The 18,977-nt window shown below is 48.1% G+C and overlaps 1 protein-coding gene and 1 pseudogene across 1 annotated transcript in view; both read right to left on the bottom strand.

Moving 5' to 3' along the window:
* Positions 1 to 18,977, bottom strand: part of LOC131559625 (zinc finger protein 345-like) — a 740,983-nt gene that overhangs the window by 235,615 nt on the left and 486,391 nt on the right. The window lies entirely within an intron of this gene.
* Positions 1 to 18,977, bottom strand: part of LOC131560135 (synaptonemal complex protein 1-like) — a 55,126-nt pseudogene that overhangs the window by 11,062 nt on the left and 25,087 nt on the right.

Here is an 18,977-nt window from a genome sequence, read left to right as displayed (position 1 = left end):
ATGTATGACTCCAAATGCATTCCTTGGGTCTGTGTAGATGGTTATTCTCCTCCCTTTTGCCCTTTCCAGGGCACGGGTCAGGGCAATTATCTCAGCCTTCTGCGCAGAGGTACCTGTTGGTAAGGGTCTAGACTCTATTACCTCTCTGCAGGTAGTCACTGTGAACTTTGCAATGTCGCTTTCCTGTCAGTGAACCAGGTCTCTGCATCATCCGGAGGAGTGTCCCTTAATTCTGGGCCGCTGGAGTAGGTAGCTTCAATGGTCTCTAGGCAACTATGGTGTACTGCTTCTCCTTGATTCCACTGAGAAAAGAAGCTGGGTTGACAATATTAGTCACCACTATCTCTACATCGTCTTGCTCTACCATGATGGCCTGGCATTTCAGAAACCTCTGTGGTGAGAGCCAGTGGCCACCCTTTACTTCCAGTGCTGCGGACACTGTGTGGGACACTAGCACAGTCATTTTTGTCCCAGGGTAAACTTGCGTGCCTCTTGAATATTCAGCACAACTGCTGCTACACCTCTGAGGCAACCTGGCCATCCTTTGGCTGTTGCATCTAGTTACTTAGAGAAGTAAGCAACTGCCCTTCAGTATGGGCCCAAGTCCTGAGCCAATATTCCCTGGGCAATTCCTTGCATGGAAAAATAGAAAGAATGGTTTACTTACATCTGGAAGTTTCAAAGCTGGAGCTGACATGAGGGCACTCTCTAGCTGGCGAAAGGCCCGTGTGGCGTCTTTTGTCCACTGGAGATCTCAGTTTCCATTGGCAATAAGAGCATAGAGGGGTCTGGTGAACAGTCCATAATTATAAACCCACAGCTGGCACTATCCTACCATGCCTAAGAAGGTTCAGAGTTCCTTCGTTGTCTGGGGTTTCAGGGTTTGGCATATGGCTTCCCTGCCTTAAAGTCTGCTGCTCAGCACTCACTTCTTACCCCAGGTAGATTACCTTCTGTTTCACTACCTGTGCCTTTTTCTTTGAGACTCTGCGTCCTTGGAGTCCTAGGAAATTCAAAAGGCTTACCGTCCAGGCTTCTCCTGCTTCCCTTATCCGAGTGGCTACTAGAAGATCGTCCACGTACTGCAACAGCCTCCTTTCCTCTTGTGAGCTTCCCGGGACTCTGGGTCTTTGCAAGCTGTTCTCCAATCGGAGTGGGGAATTTTGAAGCCTTCAGGCACATGGATTATGTGAGCTGTGTTTGAATGCAAAAATTTTCTGGCTGGCTTCGTGGATAGGGAGGCAAAAGAAGGCATCTCTTAGGCCTAAAACAGTGAACCAGGTTAGCTCAGGTGTTAAACAAGTTAGTAAAGTATATGGATTTGCTACCACAGGGTATAAATTCTGTGTCATCAGATTAACAGCCCTTAATCCAGTTCTATCACTTATTGGGCTGATTCCTTCCTTACCTTCTTTTTGAGGGTACTACTCAGTTCTCACTAGTTGCGTTCTTTCCTTAAGCTTGATGCTCATGGGGGAGCATCTTTCACTCTCCCTGGTGCAGCAGAGGCCCATACCCTTGAAAACACTTATTTACTTATTCTAATATCTTCTTACTAATGTCTTTAATTTCAGTGTCTGTTAATGTTAAGCCTAACATCTTTTTATCATTTGCCTCCAGAGTAACCTTTCTCATTTGAGAATGTTTAGAAAATTGAGCAAATTGTACAAAAGCTTTTAGGTACAAATAGTACACATGTTACTTTAAAGGTTTGCACAAGTATGCCTTCTCAGACTGGCCAGTTGTTGTTCATTCCCACACTACAACATAAACATTCTCCACAGGTACTAAAGCTTTATTAAAACTGAATATATGACCCTTGTGTCGACAAAAATTCTTCCCTTTTGGGGAGGTCATCTTTACCCTTCCTCCCTTTGGGAGGAGCCTTTAGCAAATCATATGTACTCATTTTGTGAACTGTGATTGCTTTGCATTTCAGCATGATGATCCTTGCCTGATTTCATATGTTGCTGTCTTATGCTGCACGCTGAACAACATGTTTGATTTGCTTTCTCTTTGCCTTGTTTTCCTTTTTCAAGGGCCAAGACCAGAGGGCGGTCTGATCTTACAGTCTCTTTGCCATTCTGGGTGATTTCTTAAAACAAAAAGACATTTCAGCATACAAAAACTCTATCCCATTTATCCTCCTATTTTAAAACAGTACTAACAGCAAAGAAGTATTATAAATCTTTTTATTTTCTGAGCTGCTACTACTGGCAGCCTTCTCTAAGTGAGCCCCTCCTAAAAGGGGCTAATTTAGGAACATCTTTGCTCTGGTCAGTTCTCATTATCTCTTTCTCCCTGCCCTATCTCACTTCCACACAAACCTCTTTTCACAGACCTTCACAGTAGTTTCTCAGTTTTCCTCCTACACACACACAGCTCCAGGTGGCAGATATCAGATGTGATTCCCACACACAAGCTCTAAGACCTTAGGTTCTGATCAGAAACCTCTAATTTGCACTCGGGGCTTGTGCCCTGACGCTTATTATAACAGCAATACCTGCGTTTCTCACAAACACTGCGCTGCAATAATACTTGCACATCCAGCTTTTGCCCACAGGTCATTCCCGTGTTCCCTGGGGAGACAGGGCAGCCAGAGCTGTCCCTGTGCCCAGGGGACAGCCACCGTCACCTCATGCAGCGTGCCAGCCTCTCGATGCACCAAAGGCTCCCCAAAATTGCCCTCAAAGGCAGGCTATCCTATTTGTTACAGAGAACTTTAAATTCCTACAGCAGATTGTTTCCAGTCCAGACTTACTGCAGTACCAGCTGAAGTCTCATAAATCTCATAAGTCTCATTAACTAATTCATTTCATTCATCTCTTCTATATAAACTCTGTTTTACAAAATATCAGTCTTTTCTAGTTCTCTTCTTGCACAATCTAATTAAGCACCATGCCTACTTACACTTGTTTTACTGCTTTGCAAAAAGGCTGTGCTAGTCACAGCCGAAACTCTGATATGCCCACAGATGCACGCACCCCCCCGCCCCTTTATCTCAAATTCACTAGAGCCAAGGCTTGAATTGCTGTGAGGGGAAGAATTCTTGGAATTCCTTTAACTCGCTTTATCGTAGTTAAGCATAAATCACTGTACTATAGTTCTCCTATGTAAAATGCTACTCTTGTTGCAAACAAAATCTTAAAATCTCCACAAACACTACTATACAATCTGAGAATCAAATTACCACAATGCAGCGGAAGAAAATCACCACACAAAATCACTGGGAAAGGGCATATTTCTCAAAGTGCTCACTTTTCTCAACACAACACAGCATACCATAATTCGGCATTTACTCACATCAATTTTCCTGGACACAATCAGAATAACAGCACACAGTCTAGAGAACAAGTCCAAACATCCAAGGCAAAGGAACTCTCTGAGCTCATACTCACGGTTAGAATGTACCAAATCTACACAAATCACTACATTTAAACACAATCACTGTCGTTCCTCCACTTGCTTCTCCGCGGGGGCACTTCTCTCCCTGCCCCCACAACCTGCAGCAGCCGGCGCCTCAGGCCTCACTCGGCTGCTTCAAACACGGGTAGTACTGACTCCCCCCCGCCCCACACTGTACGGCCCTGTAGATCTACTCTCTTTTATATACCATACACTTATACACTTGCACAATTAGAAACACAGTGCACTGACCACACAATGCATTGACCATACAGCGCCACAGTGTCCGGACATTACACACGCACACAAACAAAACACACACGGGCTCAGCAGTTCTGCTCTATCAGAACAATGAACCCCCAACACACACATACACAGGTTCACCCAGCTCACCCCAGAGCTGCTGGCGGTTCCGCTCCATCAGAACGATGAACCCCGTCTCAAATACAGCTGCTCCATCAGCTGAACCCAGACGTCTCTGGGTGGTTTACTCCCCTGCTCTCCTTTCCCTCCCCCAGGGGCCCCTCAGTACATACCGTATCTTCCTCCGCAGGCCAGCAGGTCCTTGTCTGTCCTTGCAGGTGGCAAGTTGAGACGAGTGGAGCCCCACCAGGAAAAAAAATCCTAGGGCGCGCCTTGGAGGTCTGTCTATCCCCCCTGCCCCTGTGGGGACAGAGATCTCCTGGCTGGCTCGCCATAATGTTTTGCAGAGACAAGAAGAAACTTCACAACTTTGTAAAAGTTGTAAAGCCCGCTATGCTTTTATTACGACACGCGCCGGACGCAAGTCCCCCAAAAAGGCATGCATACCTCTGAAGACCTCGGGTCTTCTTTTATCCCCCTTCCAAATGCATATGCATACAGTTTCACAATAAGTTCATACATATTCATTCCACGTGACATTTAGCACCAGTTCTTCTTTATCAAAGGAATTTCTAAGTCGGGGGCAAATCGACCTTGTGGTCTTTTCTGTTTTTCTTTCTCTGTCTCCTTGCTGTCTCAGCATGCGAGTTTTTCCTTCAGCTTTGGCCTCACAGACTTTTCACCTTTCTTAGACACTTCACCTAATTCAGAATGGATCTTTACTCTGTCTTACCTTTATCATGGTATACCATGATAACTTATCCTTTGGGGCTCAGTAATCTGAAGATTTATGGAATGTCTTATGGATATGCCTTAGTTACCCTTAATGATCCCTTTTTTCCTCTAAAAATAAAAATTACATCAGGTTAGTTATAATTTCACGCATGAATTTCTTAAAAAAGAAGCACCATAAGACTGCAGGACAAAGTCACTTCCCAGTTGTCCTCTTCAGTTATGTTTCAAGCTTCCAGAACAATAGTTGTATTGAAAAACACATGTATTCTAAATTCGCCTTCCTGGAGTGCTATGGTCAAGAATTCCAATGCCTAAAATGATTCCTAATTATTTTTACCTTTGTATTAGATATTACACACAAAGAAGGGCAGTCTTCTATTCAGAAAGGTAAGTTTCATTATAAAGAAAACCACCAAAGCATAGTATACGGACTTATGATCCTATATATTCAGAAAAAAAGGACGAGAATTTATGTTTTGGTGTTCTGTAGCCATCCATATGGACAACATTTCAATCTGCCAAGGTATGTGGCCAAAATGTAGAGGGGCACCTGTTCCCAGAGCCTGCAGGGACAGAGGCACAGGGCAGGGACACGGTGGGACAGCCTGGGCTGCACAGGGCACAGGCATGTGCAGCAGCTGCAAGACAACCCTGCCAGAGCCAACTTGGGCAGCACTTTGGCCATGGCTGCTGGCCCCGGGCCTGAGGCAGGAGTGGGAGACAAGTGACCCTTGCAGGCCTGGGGCCTCATTGCCTCCTTGTCCCTGCTCAGCAGCCTGGCAGGGCCCACCCCATGCTCCTGCCCTTGCCATTGCACAGCCCCACATGCCAGTGCCCATCCCGGGAAGAGCCCTGAGCAAGGAGGGAGGGACAGCATCTGCCTGGCCAGGGGCTGGGGCTCAGGCGTTGGACATTGGCATTCCTCAAACACATCCAGGTTTGCTCAGCACCAGAGACATCTTTGCCTTCTTTGTCCCCAGCTGTCATCACTGCCTCCAGCGTTCTGCTCTAACTGGAACGTGGGGACACTTTCTCAGTCGGGTCTCTCAGTGAGACCCATTAAAACTTCAAGAAACTTCAGAGTTTCAATTTAATTTTGAGTTCTTGAGAAGTTTTATGAACACCCTCTTAGGCACTGAGTCTGATGTAAACAACACCAAATCCCCTAGAGGCTCATTAAAGTCCTTGTGCTGTGTCTGTGCTGCTGAGCTTTAAAGGAACAGCTCTTCCCAGGGCCAGCTCCTCTCCCAGTCCAGCAGGGCTGAGGGCTCTGTCTGCAGGCACTGAGGGGACAGGAGCCAGACAGAGACAGGCTGAAGGCAATCAGGATTAGGAAGACATTGAGCTGAGACTTCACTTGGGGAAACATCTCCACAATCCTCTACGTGGTGAGTTTTCTGTGGCAGAGGAGGAGGAGGAGGAGGATGTGTTGCAGAGCGGGGCTGCCAGGGGCACCGTCAGAGGGACAGGGCAAGATGGCTCCTGCTGCCAGGGACGGCTGCAGGGGGTGAAGCTGGGGCTGCAGCCAGGGCTGCTCTGAGATGCAGCTCATGCCCAGCTCATTTCTGAGGGGACTTTTCATGAACTCATTTAGGGCAGGAGTTTCCTGCTTGGGTCTCTGCTTTCCAGAATCTGTGCTCCCATTTTTGCCTGGCTCAGTTTGGGGGCAATAGAAACTCAGCTGTGCAGGGCACAGCAGGGGCTGAGACTCCTAAACCATCACAGTGAGGATTCCTGGGAACCTCAGCAAGTGTCTGCATCTGCCCAGCCTCCAGATCCATGCAGCATCACCTTTCCATGGTGCCCAGGCTGGGGGAGCTGTTCTTTAATCCCTGCAGGGCCCAGCAGCTGCAGGGCAGAGCTGACCCAGGGGCTGGGCTGGGCTCTGGCAGCTCTGGCAGAGAAGGAGCCTGGGGCCACAGGAGCAGCTGGGGCTGGGACAGCTCCAGCAGCAGAGCTGTGGGCAGGGAGGGAGGGCGGCAGTGCTGCGGGAAGCCCTGCTGCAGGGCAGATGTGGCACCTGCTGGGCCTGCCCTGCAGGGCAGACACTGCCCTGAGCAGCACAGCTCTTGTGTCCCCTTGCAGACAGCACAGCCCTCAGCCCGGGGGCTCAGGGCCCTCAGTCCCTCCTGGGCGGGCAGAGCAGCCCCAGAGATGAAGGGCATCTCTGCGGCCATGTGCCCATTCCCTGCTGACCAGGGCCTGAGGGCCACTGTCCTGCCCTGCTGCTGCCTGGCAGGGGCTGGGCAGGGCTGGCCAGGGAACGGCTTTTCCTCAGGCCCGGCTCTCTCTCTCTCCTTGCCTTGCCCAGGTGCTGCTGGCATTGCTGAGGGGCTCTCTGCAATGGCAGTTCCAGCGGCAGGGCCAGGCCCAGCGCTTTGGCTCCTCCTGTGCATGCTGAGCACAGCAATGGGGTGTCCCAGCTCCCTATGCCCGGGCAGCTCTGGGCAGGGCAGCCTGGGAGGCTGGCAATGAGCCCACTGTCCTGACTCTGGGAAAGGCAGGAGCCACTTTGTGTGCCAGGGATCCCTCTGCTCTCAGCTGTGTCTCCTGGCTGTCCAGGGTAACAGAGGAGTGGATCTCAGAAAGGTGCAAGTCCAGGGCAGCTGGAACAGGAGAGAGGGACAGAGCAGCTCCCCTCATTCTGCACTAAGCCTCAGACAATCCTCCTGCCTCTCTGGACTCTGTTCTTCCACAGTGCCGCAGAATCTCGCGTTCTGCCTCTTGCATTCCCCATCCCATCACCCAAGCAGCTCCTCTGCCATAGGAGAATATTCTTTATCCAAGTCCTAACACAGGACTGGCCTCTGCCCTCACTGTTCTCCTGCACTGACTGGGAGTCAGGGCTGATTCCCAGGTGTCCTGCAGGTCAAGGTCCAGCTCCTCACACAACATTGGCCAGCAGCAATCGGGGCTCTAGCAACAAAAGTTGAAGGAAGATCTCCTAGACATAGACAGGGGGAGGTGTTTAGTGGCAGGAAAGGGTCTATGAGAAACAACTTTGATTTTCTGTGAGAAATCTCCCCTCAATTACCACTCTAATTCCTTCTTCAAAAGGTTCCAATGTCTGGAGACAGAAAACGTCCAACAGCAGCTCCATCAGCCACTTCCTCCTGCTGGCATTGGCAGACACACGGCAGCTGCAGCTCCTGCACTTCTGCCTCTTGCTGGGCATCTCCCTGGCTGCCCTCCTGGGCAACGGCCTCATCATCAGTGCCGTAGCCTGCAGCCACCACCTGCACACACCCATGTTCTTCTTCCTGCTCAACCTGGCCCTCAGCGACCTGGGCTCCATCTGCACCACTGTCCCCAAAGCCATGCACAATTCCCTCTGGGACACCAGGGACATCTCCTACTCAGGATGTGCTGCTCAGGTGTTTCTGTTTGTCTTTTTCTTTTCAGCAGAGGTTTCCCTCCTGACCGTCATGTGCTACGACCGCTACGTATCCATCTGCAAACCCCTGCACTACGGGACCCTCCTGGGCAGCAGAGCTTGTGCCCACATGGCAGCAGCTGCCTGGGCCAGTGGCTTTCTCATTGCTCTGCTGCACACAGCCAATACATTTTCCCTGCCCCTGTGCCATGGCAATGCCTTGGGCCAGTTGTTCTGTGAAATGCCCCACATCCTCAAGCTCTCCTGCTCCAAGTCTTACCTCAGGAAAATTGGGCTCATTGTGGTTACTGCCAGTTTATCATTGTGTTGTTTTGTGTTCATGGTTTTCTCCTATGTTCAGATCTTCAGAGCTGTGCTGAGGATCCCCTCTGAGCAAGGACGGCACAAAGCCTTTTCTACCTGCCTCCCTCACCTGTCTGTGGTCTCCCTGTTTTTCAGTACTGGCACATTTGCCTACTTGAAGCCGCCCTCCATCTCCTCTCCTTCCCTGGATCTTGCCCTATCAGTTCTGTACTCGGTGGTGCCTCCAGCCCTGAACCCCCTCATCTACAGCCTGAGGAACCAGGAGCTCAAGGCTGCAGTGTGGACACTGATGACTGGATGGTTTAAGAAACCCTAAACTGCTGGTCATGTTCTGCAATACGCTTGCAATTCAAGTTGTCTTTGATAGTAGTTAGGTTTGGTGCTTTATGTGTTGTCTTTTTCTTTTGTTTTAGTTTTTTAAGATTGTCCAGAAATAAATGCCATTGTTTGTGCCATTTCTATATTTGTTTCTTTCCACCTTTGCTGTGGTCATAGACTGTGTCAATGAGGTGCTGCACTCTCGGTGGCTTCAAGTGAACTAAAGTATCTCCCAGCAGTTTTCAAGGGAGATCCCCTTTTTTTCCTTCTCTGGAGCTGCAGCAGCAATGTCTGTGTGCAGAGCTGGGGGCAGATCAGCGCTGGCCCAGCAGCTGTGCCCAGCTGCACTTGGTGTTGCCAGTGCTGCTGCCATGGCCCTGCCCCACTGCCCTGGTGGCCCTGGTGTTGCTGCAGGGCCTGAGTGCTCTCGGGGCCGGACACAGTCCTGGGGGTGGCCGTGCCGGGGCTGCAGCAGGGACAGGCCATGGGCACTGCTGGGGCAGCACTGACACCTCAGCCCAGGGCCTGGGGGCTCCAGGCTCCTTGCCCAGACTCTCTCAAGAACACGCCCAGGCCAATGCTCAGCACAGAAAACCCCCGTGAGCAGCCCCAGGATGACCGTGGGCAGGCTGGGGGCAAACAGCATGGCTGGGGCTCTGCAAGGGCCCTGGGGCAGACGGGAAGGAGCAGCAGAGCAGGGGCTGATCCATCCCCAGTGTGCTGGACAGCCCAGGGCAGCGTCCCAGAGCATCCTGATGGAGCTGCCAACAACAGCCCCCCTCTGCAGCTCTGGCCTCTCCCCCAGCTCACACAGGTGCCCCATCCTTGCAGACACAGACACAGCAGCACTGGCTCAGGAGCCCCTGTTTGCATTGAACAGAGCAGGGGGAGACCCCCATGCTGTTGCTGTGGGGACATGAACCTGAGGGAGCACAAATGCCATCAGCCCCTGGGGCCAGCAAGGGCTGGGGGACACCAGGGAAACTACTCAGCTTTGTCCTGGCCTCTGCAGTCAGCCAGAAAGTTTGCTCCCATCAGCTGGGAGTTTTCTGTCCCACTGCAGATGCTGTTGCTCAGAGCCAGGGCTGCCTGGCAGCCACCCCCAAACTGCCCTGAGCATTTCTTTTCCTTCAGCTGTGCTTTCGTTTTTTTTTCCTGATCCAGATTTCTTCCTCTTGCCCACCCCTGTTCCCTCCCCTGCAAACAGCCCATCCCTGTTTGCCCTTTCCTCTCTGGCCCCACTCCCCATTGCAGTTCCTGACTTGGCACCATGGGAATGTCCCTTGGGGAGCAGGATCATCCTACAAGTGCTGCAGGAATTGTCTGCAGGCTCCTGCAGTGCCTGGTGCTGCTCCCTTGCCAGAGGCACCCCAGGCCAGGGGTGCACATCTGGGCTGCTGTGTCTGGCTCTGGGGCTCCCTGTTCTGGGCAGTGAGGAGGAGCTGCAGAGGCTCTGCAGGACTGACAGGATGGGCTTTGGGGCTGGCAGGAGAAGCTGAGGGACCTGGGCTGCTGGAGCTCCTGAAGAGGAGGCCCAGGGCTCATCCTGCAACTGCTCCAAGGGTGGTTTCAGAGAATCGCAGAATCAACAAGGTCTTAAAAGACCTTAGAGATCATCAAGTCCAATCTGTGCCCTGATACCACCTTGTGTCCCCTGAACCTCCTCTTCTCCAGGATAAACAACCTGAGCTCCCTCAGCCACTCCTCACAGGACCTGTTTTGCAGACCCCTCACCAGCCTTGTTGCCCTTCTCTTGACACACTCCAGCCCCTCCATGTCCTTCCTACACTGGGGGCCCAGAACTGGACACAGCACTCAAGATGCTGCCCAAGCAGTGCTGAGCACAGGGGAAGAATCCCTGCCCTGCTCCTGCTGGCCACACCATTCCTGATCCATAGGAGTGTCAGGAGTCTGATGAGAGAAATGGTGGGGAGGGAGTGGGGATAAGGTCTAATTGATTGTCAGCCATGAAGGGTCTTGATTTTCATATATGTTCAAACTGCATTAAAAGGTGCAGGGGGTCAAAATCAATTGCTCATTGCTGAAAATCTATCTATAAACAGGAAAAAAAAACAGGACAAAACAATTTTTTCCGTTTTGTTTTCAATACCATATATTGACTCTCAATATACTTCTGGAATGTGCATAATTAACCATAAGAGAATTGAAAACAAATTATTCCTAGGGACTTTCCATGTTCAGGTGTTTTGAACAAATATTTATGTGCTTTTCTCACTGAATTCCTGAATTTAAGAGCTCAAGAAAGAAGCGGCCACTGGAGTAATTAAATTCATCAGCAACCTCCAAGTGGCTGAGGATCCATCCTCATCAGAGCAGAAATGAACAGAAATGGGCACAGCTTTGTGGCTGCCCCAGCTTTGGCATGGGCCCTGGGCCTGCAGCAGGAGCAGCTCTTGAGGGCCCCAAGGCCGGGGCTCTTGTGCTGCCCTGGGCAGATGGGATGGCAGCAGGGGCTGCAGAGCCCTCAGCACCTCAGCCCGAGGGGAGCAGGGCAGCCAGGGAGCCTCCTTTGGCCTTGGCCAAGCACCTTCCCCCATGGCTGGGGCTGAGTCCTGTGGCAGCTGCAGCTGCTGCTGTGCCCTTGCCAGGGGCTGAGGCCGTGGGGCAATGCCCAGAGCAGCCTGGCCTGAGCAGAGCTGTGGGGCCAGAGCTGGCTGGGCTGGGCTGGGGAGAGGTCAGCCAGAAAAGGAGGGAAGTGAAAGAAAAATGAATGAGTGGGGACCCCGGGAGGGTTTGACCCAAGGGGAAGGAGGGGATCCCTGGTCCAGGCACCTGTAGGAAGGTCTTTGGGCAGGAGGGATTTACTCAGTAGGGAGACTGAGAAAGAGAGTGAATTAATAGGTTCAATTTCCTTGGAGGGGTTGGTAGCAGGCAATTTTGTATGTGATGAGATGGTGAGAGGACGGGGCTAATAGATTGAGAAAGAGGGAGAGATAGGAGTGGAACAAGTAGATTGCAGAGGGAGAGATAGGAGTGGAACAGGTAGATTGAAAAGGCAGTGTGACAGAGTAGTAAGTGAGGAAGTTGAGCCACGAGGTGAGTGTGGGAAACTAAGACTCTCCTGGTACCGGGGATTTTTTAGTTTGTTGCCGCCAGAAATGGTTCAGGGAAAGAGTAAGTTCCTTGACCCAGGGGCTGCGGATTGTGTGAAAAATTCGCAGTGGTTTGAGGGATCTGGGAACCGTGAGGAGGGTTCTCAGGGGGGGAGCATTCCTCAGGACAGCCCACGGGGGATGATAATACAGTTTTGGGATGAATGGGAATCCCGAAGGGAAGAAAATCAAGAAATTCAGAGGGCAGTGCCTAAGGGACATAATATAGGAAAAGCTTTGAGTGAGCATCAGAAAAAATATGAGTCCCCAGCAGAATGGTTAAAAAGATTAAAAAGAGACTTGCAATTATATTCAGGTATAGATACTGATACTGCAGTAGGGCAGGTTCTGTTAAAAATTCAGTTTGTGACCAGGTCTTGCAGTGACATCAGAAAAATCTGGAAAAATTAGAAGACTGGCAGGACAGGGGACTTCAAGAGTTACTGAGAGAAGCACAAAGGGTGTATGTGAACAGAGATGAGGAAAAGCAGAAAGCAGATGCCAGAATTTTGGTGGCAGCAGTTCACGAAATGCAGGCAGCTTTGAATACAGAAAAACAAACAGCCGATGTCAGGATCTATTTTTAGGAACACAGGACCTGTGCATTTTTCCCGCCACAAGAAAAGACACTTAAAAAATTCTTGACTCCCTTTGAATGGTGCGGGACACACCTGTTTTTATTGTCATAAAAAGGGGCAACTGCAAAAAAATTGCAGAAAGAAACAGCAAGATGAGAAAACTACTCAGGAGAATCAGAGAGGTCAGGAGTTTTGTTTAATGAAGAGGACCAAAATACAACCAAAAGAGCCCTTGATAATAAAGCTAAAAATAGGTCCTCAGAGTGAAGAAGTTATATTTTTAGTCAATACAGGAGTTTCTTGGTTGACAGTGACAAAATTACCCCAGGGAGATAAGTCGTGAGTGAGTTTCAGTAATTGGAATTATGGGAGAGGCTTTCCCTGTAATAAAAGGAGTGCAAATTGAAACAGATGACAAATTTGGAGTAAGTGATTTATTGTTGATACCGGAGGCTGAGAATAATTTTTTAGGCAGAGATCTAATAATAACCTTAAATTTGTGGATAAAACCCTGTGAAGGAAAACTTAAAATTTATTCTTTAACTGAAGAAGATAATCTAGAAATTAATGACATGGGTTGGCATTCAGGTGAAGTGGGAAAAAGTTTAGGCTAAAGGAGTCTGGTCCCCTTAGTCCCTCCTGGTCAGCACAAGCCTGTGAATTTTATGCATTTCTTTGTGCATTATTAATACTAAAAGGGCAAGAAGGGACTATTTATACAAGAAGACTTAGAAACACTCAAGGGAAAGGGTTAGTAAATGGGGAATTAATATTTCAGATACTTGAAGCTTTAAAAGGCTCAAAGAAAATAGCAGTAGTTCATGTAAAGGGACACCAGAGAGGGAGGGATATAAGAGTCCGAGAAATAATTTGGCTGATGAAGAAGCAAAAGAAGAACGACCTTAAGAAAGGGAGATACTGAAATCATCACCTAACAAAAAACAGAAATTCAGCAAGAGACACTTTCCCTTCCACTAGAAGAACTGGCAGCTATAAGGAAATTAGGAGTAACATTTAAGGAGGGAAAGTGAGTTTTTCCTGATGGCAAGATTATGATGCCAAAACCAGTGGCACATTAGATCTTAGATAACTTGCATAGACAGACACACTGGGGAACAAGAACCTTTTGTGATCACTTTTTAAAATTTATGGGTGTATAAGGATATTTGAAATTGGAGAGCAAATTACCCAGGGGTGTCTTATCTGTCAAAAAGTAAATAAGAAAGCGTTAAGAAGCCCTCCCTCTGGAGGATGCAAAACAGCCTTCAGGCTATTTGAAAAGATCCAGGTTGATTTTATAGAATTGCCTAAAGTGGGTTGGTGGAAATATTTGTTAGTTATAATAGATCAATTAACTCAGTGGGTTGAAGCATTTCCAGCAGCTTAGGCTACAGTTCAAACAGTAACTAAAATACTGTTAGAACATGTAATTCCAATAATATGATAATATGGTAGTGTTAGCATTCAAAAACACATAATCACGGGGGATTATATGCGGTGCTTTACATTGAAGAGCTCTGGGAATCGGGGTATATTCAACCCAAATCTGATTCCGACCATACATCCAAAATGATCATGTTTTTATACTCCATCGTTACATAACTTTCATGTTAATTATTAAACTTATATTGTTCTATTGTATCCATAAATTTAACCCCTCTCTGAATTTCCAACATAGTTTTTCATTATTTTTCCCATGGTTATATAATAATTACATTTAATTACTAAATAATCATCACATCTAACAATTATATAATTTATCATACTGCTTACGCAGGTGCAGTTGATCTGGGAAAGCACAAAGCCTAACATTTTAGATTCTATCTTTAACTTTTTCCAGGGCTCCACTGTCAGTAGGATTTAAGTTGCTTTTATTAACCCTGATTTATTAAGAATGAACTAGGCACTCTGGAGTGGCTGTGGACTGCAATTCCCTTGAGCTCAGACGCAGAAGAACACCGGTGGAAAAGAATAAAAAGACTTTCTGAATCGGTGGGAATGGCCTAAAAGGATCAAAGATCTCCTCCAGGGTCACCCACCAGCAACATTATTAGAATTGATTACAGAATTGCAATTTCAGAAACTGAGATTGATAACACCTGTTGTTAAAAGAGCTCAGAGCCAAGTAAAATGTTGGGAGTGCGGTAAACATGGTTTAAGGTGTCATCCCTGGATATGTATTGTTTGCACACTTTGCTTTAACTCATGCTGGAAAGTAAGAGGGAAGAGAAGGAGAGACAATTGATTTGCTTGTTTTGCTATGGTTATGTATTTAGCCGGCTAACTACAGAACGCATTGCTAGTGATTTTTTGTGGGATGCCTTTGAGATTGGGAGATGGGACCCTTCCAGCAGTAACTGGATTAATAGAGAACCCTCATTAATTGGTTTTTGCTATATTGGCTATAGCACAAATAAGAGAACGAGCAATTCATAACATTATAACCAGTGTCTCATAATTGATAGTCATTGTAGAGAGGAAGTCTATATACCACAACATAGGTGCATTCCAAGGGCACATTGGGACCGCGAGTGTGCCTATTGGAGGTGGCGACTTAATGAACTCCTTGCCCTGGAAGCAGAAAATAATTAGAAAAATCTTATTGTGGTTGGCACATCCCTGAAATTTTGGAAAATATAGGTTTATGGTATTCCGGCCTAATCTTTTCCCTTTTCTTTTTGTTTTAATTATTTCTTCTTAACCAGTTAGAACTGGGAAATGGCATTTAAAAGGAGACAAACAAACTCTGTGGGGCTATGGGTGCCAAGGAAACTAAAAGCACCAGTGACTAGATCCCAGGATATTACCTTTGCTACCGAGAAGTCTGGTATCTCGGCCCTTGGTTGCAACCCAAGGGGCCTTGAGAAAGGTAGAAAGGTAGATTTTCTGAGGATTATTTTTGCTGTGATCATTCTGGTACCCTTGGCGGTTGGCCAAAGCCAGAAGGCCACACTGAACAGAGTTTCGGCAATGAAAAAACAATCAGGGCAAAACCCAAGTCCCAGCAGTTTCAACATTTGTGACTGTTGCAATCACTCTGTGTGGATTAAGGACAAGATGGAATCTGTGTTTGTGACACACCCATATGTTAGTTCTGCCTGCTACAATCACAGCAGTGTTGCAGATGTTTGTATTAAGGAAGGAAAGATGTATTGGTAAGGGAAAAAATTGGGATATTATGGACGAGCTCCTTATCCCCATGGTAATCAGATTGGCCCTCAATACAAAAAGTTCTTTTGTTTTGAAAGAAATTATAATGGAGATGATCCAAGTATAGGAACAGGAGGCCCGGCACTAAGAGAAAAATTAAAAGAGAAAATAAAGGAAGAAAAGAAAAAAAAAGGGGAATAGAGAAAAGAACAGGAGAAAAGAGTCAAAAGAATTAGCTGAATTGTATAAACAGCTAAAACAGCACTGCAAAGATTGGGATCTGCCAGCCTTGAATAAGAATCTGTTTGTAGGATTGATGCAAAGGATTGCTACAGAATTGGAATTATCAAAATGTTGGATGTGTGGAGGTCTAAAAATGGCTGAAAGATGGCTGTGGAAAGGTGAGAGCTTAGCTCCAGAGCAATTTCTAAAGTGGAATCACACCCAAATTTCTGAAACATTGAAGAGACCTGAAGGATGGATTTTAAGCCATCAAGTAATTGGAATCATTTGTATAACTCGAGAAGGAAGGAAATTTAATAAAGTAGTAGGGCATAGTCCTTATAAATTCATATTTGTGGTTAATATGGATAATCCTTCAATATTTTGGTGACCTGAAAACCCAATTGGATATTGGGGACCAATAAAAGGAATAAATTGTGAATAAGATGAACAGATTAATTTATGCTAGTAAAAAACTCCTGGAGCTCACCCCTACCAATCCATTGACAGCCTGAGGTCCTGTTGAGAACAACTGGAGAAAACTGATAAGAAGTGGAAAGCCTCAGATAAGATATATTAGATTTGTGGGCAATGAGCATACAGTGAGTTACCTCAAAAATGGAGAGGAACCTGTACTTTGGGAATAATACAACCCTCCTTCTTTGTTCTACTGATGTCGCAGACATTTCTCCACAGAAATCCTTTCTTTCAGATTTCTGCGTCTTCGGGAGGCCAGAGGCCCCCGAAGAGAAGGTAAACAATTATTATCAGCTGCTGGGGAATGCAACAGGAACACCTTGATTGGCTCATTTTCTATGTTTATAATTAAGAGCCAATCACCAGCTCAAGCCAGGGGAATGAGTCCTTGGCCACAACTTTGTTGTGGATTCTTTTCTATCTCTTCTTAGCTTAGCTAGCAGCCCTGCAAACCTCTCTCTATATTCTATTTAGTATAACTATAATGTATTATATTATATATTAATAAATCAAGCCTTCTGATTCAAGAAACAAGATTCACCGTCTCTCTCTCACCAGCTGTGACCCACACAGGTCGCTGTAATATCTGGTGACCCCTCGTGTCAGAGCAAAAATTAATCTGATAAGACCAGAGGAGCAAAATTGCTGCACTGGGTAAAAATCCTGTATGTGTGGCATTTGATGGTTGCTCTGAAGTGATCAGAAAGTGGATTCAAGCCAGGAGCTGAAGAACTGAAGATTTGGACAGAGTTCACAGCCAAGGCTGACCACAACAGAATCTTTCTTCTGGAAAACCATCAGGAAAGATGATGGAAAAGAGCAGCAGACCTGTGGAGCTGGCCAGAGCAAGCTGGACTCTTTTAAAAGGTACTGTTCACTTTTCTATCCCTGATGAACCAGCCCTTCGTAGCTTGTGGCTGTTCGTATGGCAAACACATGCCTTGCCAGAAGAGATTCAATTCTCCCCTTCAGAGGAAAAGCTTATTGCCCTTTGGAAATATTGGTGCAGAGAAGATGGTTGTTTTTTGTCAAAAACAGATATCTATGGGTTCTTTAGATGGGCAAAGCTTTTTGGGTTCTTTGCTGATGTCTTATATGCTTTAGATGTTTTTGTCTGGGAGTGCATGGACTCCATTATCCAGTGCGTCTACATTGAGGGACGTGTCCTGCCTTCTATCTACCCAGCATTTATAAAGCTTTTCCCTGTCCTGAAACGCAGAGCAGCTTGTTTTCAATGGATCTCTAACTGTTATGGCCAGGCTCCGTTTCCACCGCCTTTGGCAGAAGACCCCGTGGGTGATGACTTTGGGCTTTTTCCCCCCCCCCGCTTCGTGGCGGGGGGGGCCGAAACTTCGCGGCGCGAAGAAGTTTTTTTACTCTTGCTCCGGAGCATGCTCAGATGGAGTCATCTCCTTCCCCCCCTTCTCTCTCTCCGGGGGGATGGGAGCGGCCGCTCAAGCCAGCGCTGGCCTCTCAGACTCCGCCTCCTTCAGACATGGGGGCGGCACCAGTCTCTGAGGTTTCCTCCACGCCCCTGCTAGAGCTGTCACTCCAGGAGATCCCGCCCCCGCCAGAGCCTGTGTCGGAGAAGGCCGAAGAGACAGCACCTTCCGCGATTGACCTGTTGCTAAGCAACAGCGACGCTCTGCCGCTCCTCGCGGCTCTGCTGGTGCCCGTGCTGTGTCTGCCGCCGCTTTCAGAGCCAAGGGACGCAGCAACAGCGTGTTCCCGCGCGTCCCCGCCGCCTCCGCAGCGGACCCCAGAGTCAGCAGCAGAAAACAGAGTTGAGCCCGCGGGACCCTCGGAGCAGCCCGCGGCGGATCCCACGCTCAGCGCGGTTCCCCCCCCGGTTCCGGCTCCCTCCCTGCTGCTTCCACTGGACGTCCCAGCAGTCGCTCCGGCGGGGGGTCTCTCCTTCCGTGGAGCGGGGGCTGCCCGCCAGCTCACTGTTGTGGCAGTCCAGCTGCCTGTTTTTAAGATCAGCAGTCTCGGCGGTTTGGGGGGTGGTTTTTCGGGGATTGTCCCATGGAGGCCGCCGCCTCTCTTGTGCCCTAGTGGCATGGGGGGGCAGGTGCATCCAGAGAGTTCTGCCTCTGATCCCCAGCCCGGAGGGGATGGGGATGAAGCCAGGGGGCGGATGAGAGACAAACCCGATGCATTGCAGAGGGAGAGGGCACAGTTGGAGGAGACCATAGCTGGTTTGCTGTGGGAAACAAACGTCTCCAGACCCCAGATGGGATTGCTGGGGAAGGCTTCTATTTCTCTGCTGCTGGCATGCCTCAGTGGCTTAGGGGAAAGGAAGCGTCTCACTACCCGTGCTGCCATTGTGCTGGCAGCAGGGTTCAGGCCTGCGGGAATGCAGAGCCTTCCTCATGGGTTTGGCCTGGGCCGTTTGGCTCAGGAAATTCCTGGGCCGGGCCCACTGCGAGGCCTCCTTATATTTTTGGGGATTCTGGTTTGTCCTACCGGTCCGGGTCCCCCTGTGTGAGCCAGTTTTGGGGTTCCTGGTCCAGTATGGGCAGGGCCCCCAGGGCTTTTCCTTCTCTGGCACTGCTCTGCTCTTTTGCTTCTTTTGCTTTTCGATAAAAAAAAAAAAAAAAAAAAAAAATTAAAAATTAAATAAAAAGGATTGAAAATACTGGGCAGCAGCTCTGAAGCGCTGAAGCACTGAAAGGCCAGCAGAAAGGACATTTCAAAATTGTACAAATTGTTTTAAATTGTTTAAAATTGTATTAAGACTGTCAATGGTTTTTGATAACTATTGATGGAACTCTTTTGCAGAAGTCTGTTTCAGGACCAAAAGGACTCTCAGATATTCCAAGGGAAACAACTTTGGCTCTTGGACTGTTTCCTGAAACTCAGCTGCATGGACTCAAATTCTCTTTAGATTGTATTTTGCATTTTTCTTATATTGTAGGA

This window comes from Ammospiza caudacuta, chromosome 7 (genome assembly GCF_027887145.1).
Source record: "Ammospiza caudacuta isolate bAmmCau1 chromosome 7, bAmmCau1.pri, whole genome shotgun sequence".
Taxonomy (NCBI): Eukaryota; Metazoa; Chordata; class Aves; order Passeriformes; family Passerellidae; genus Ammospiza; species Ammospiza caudacuta.
Note: the sequence above shows the minus strand (reverse complement) of the source record. Positions and strands in the feature narration are given on the sequence as shown.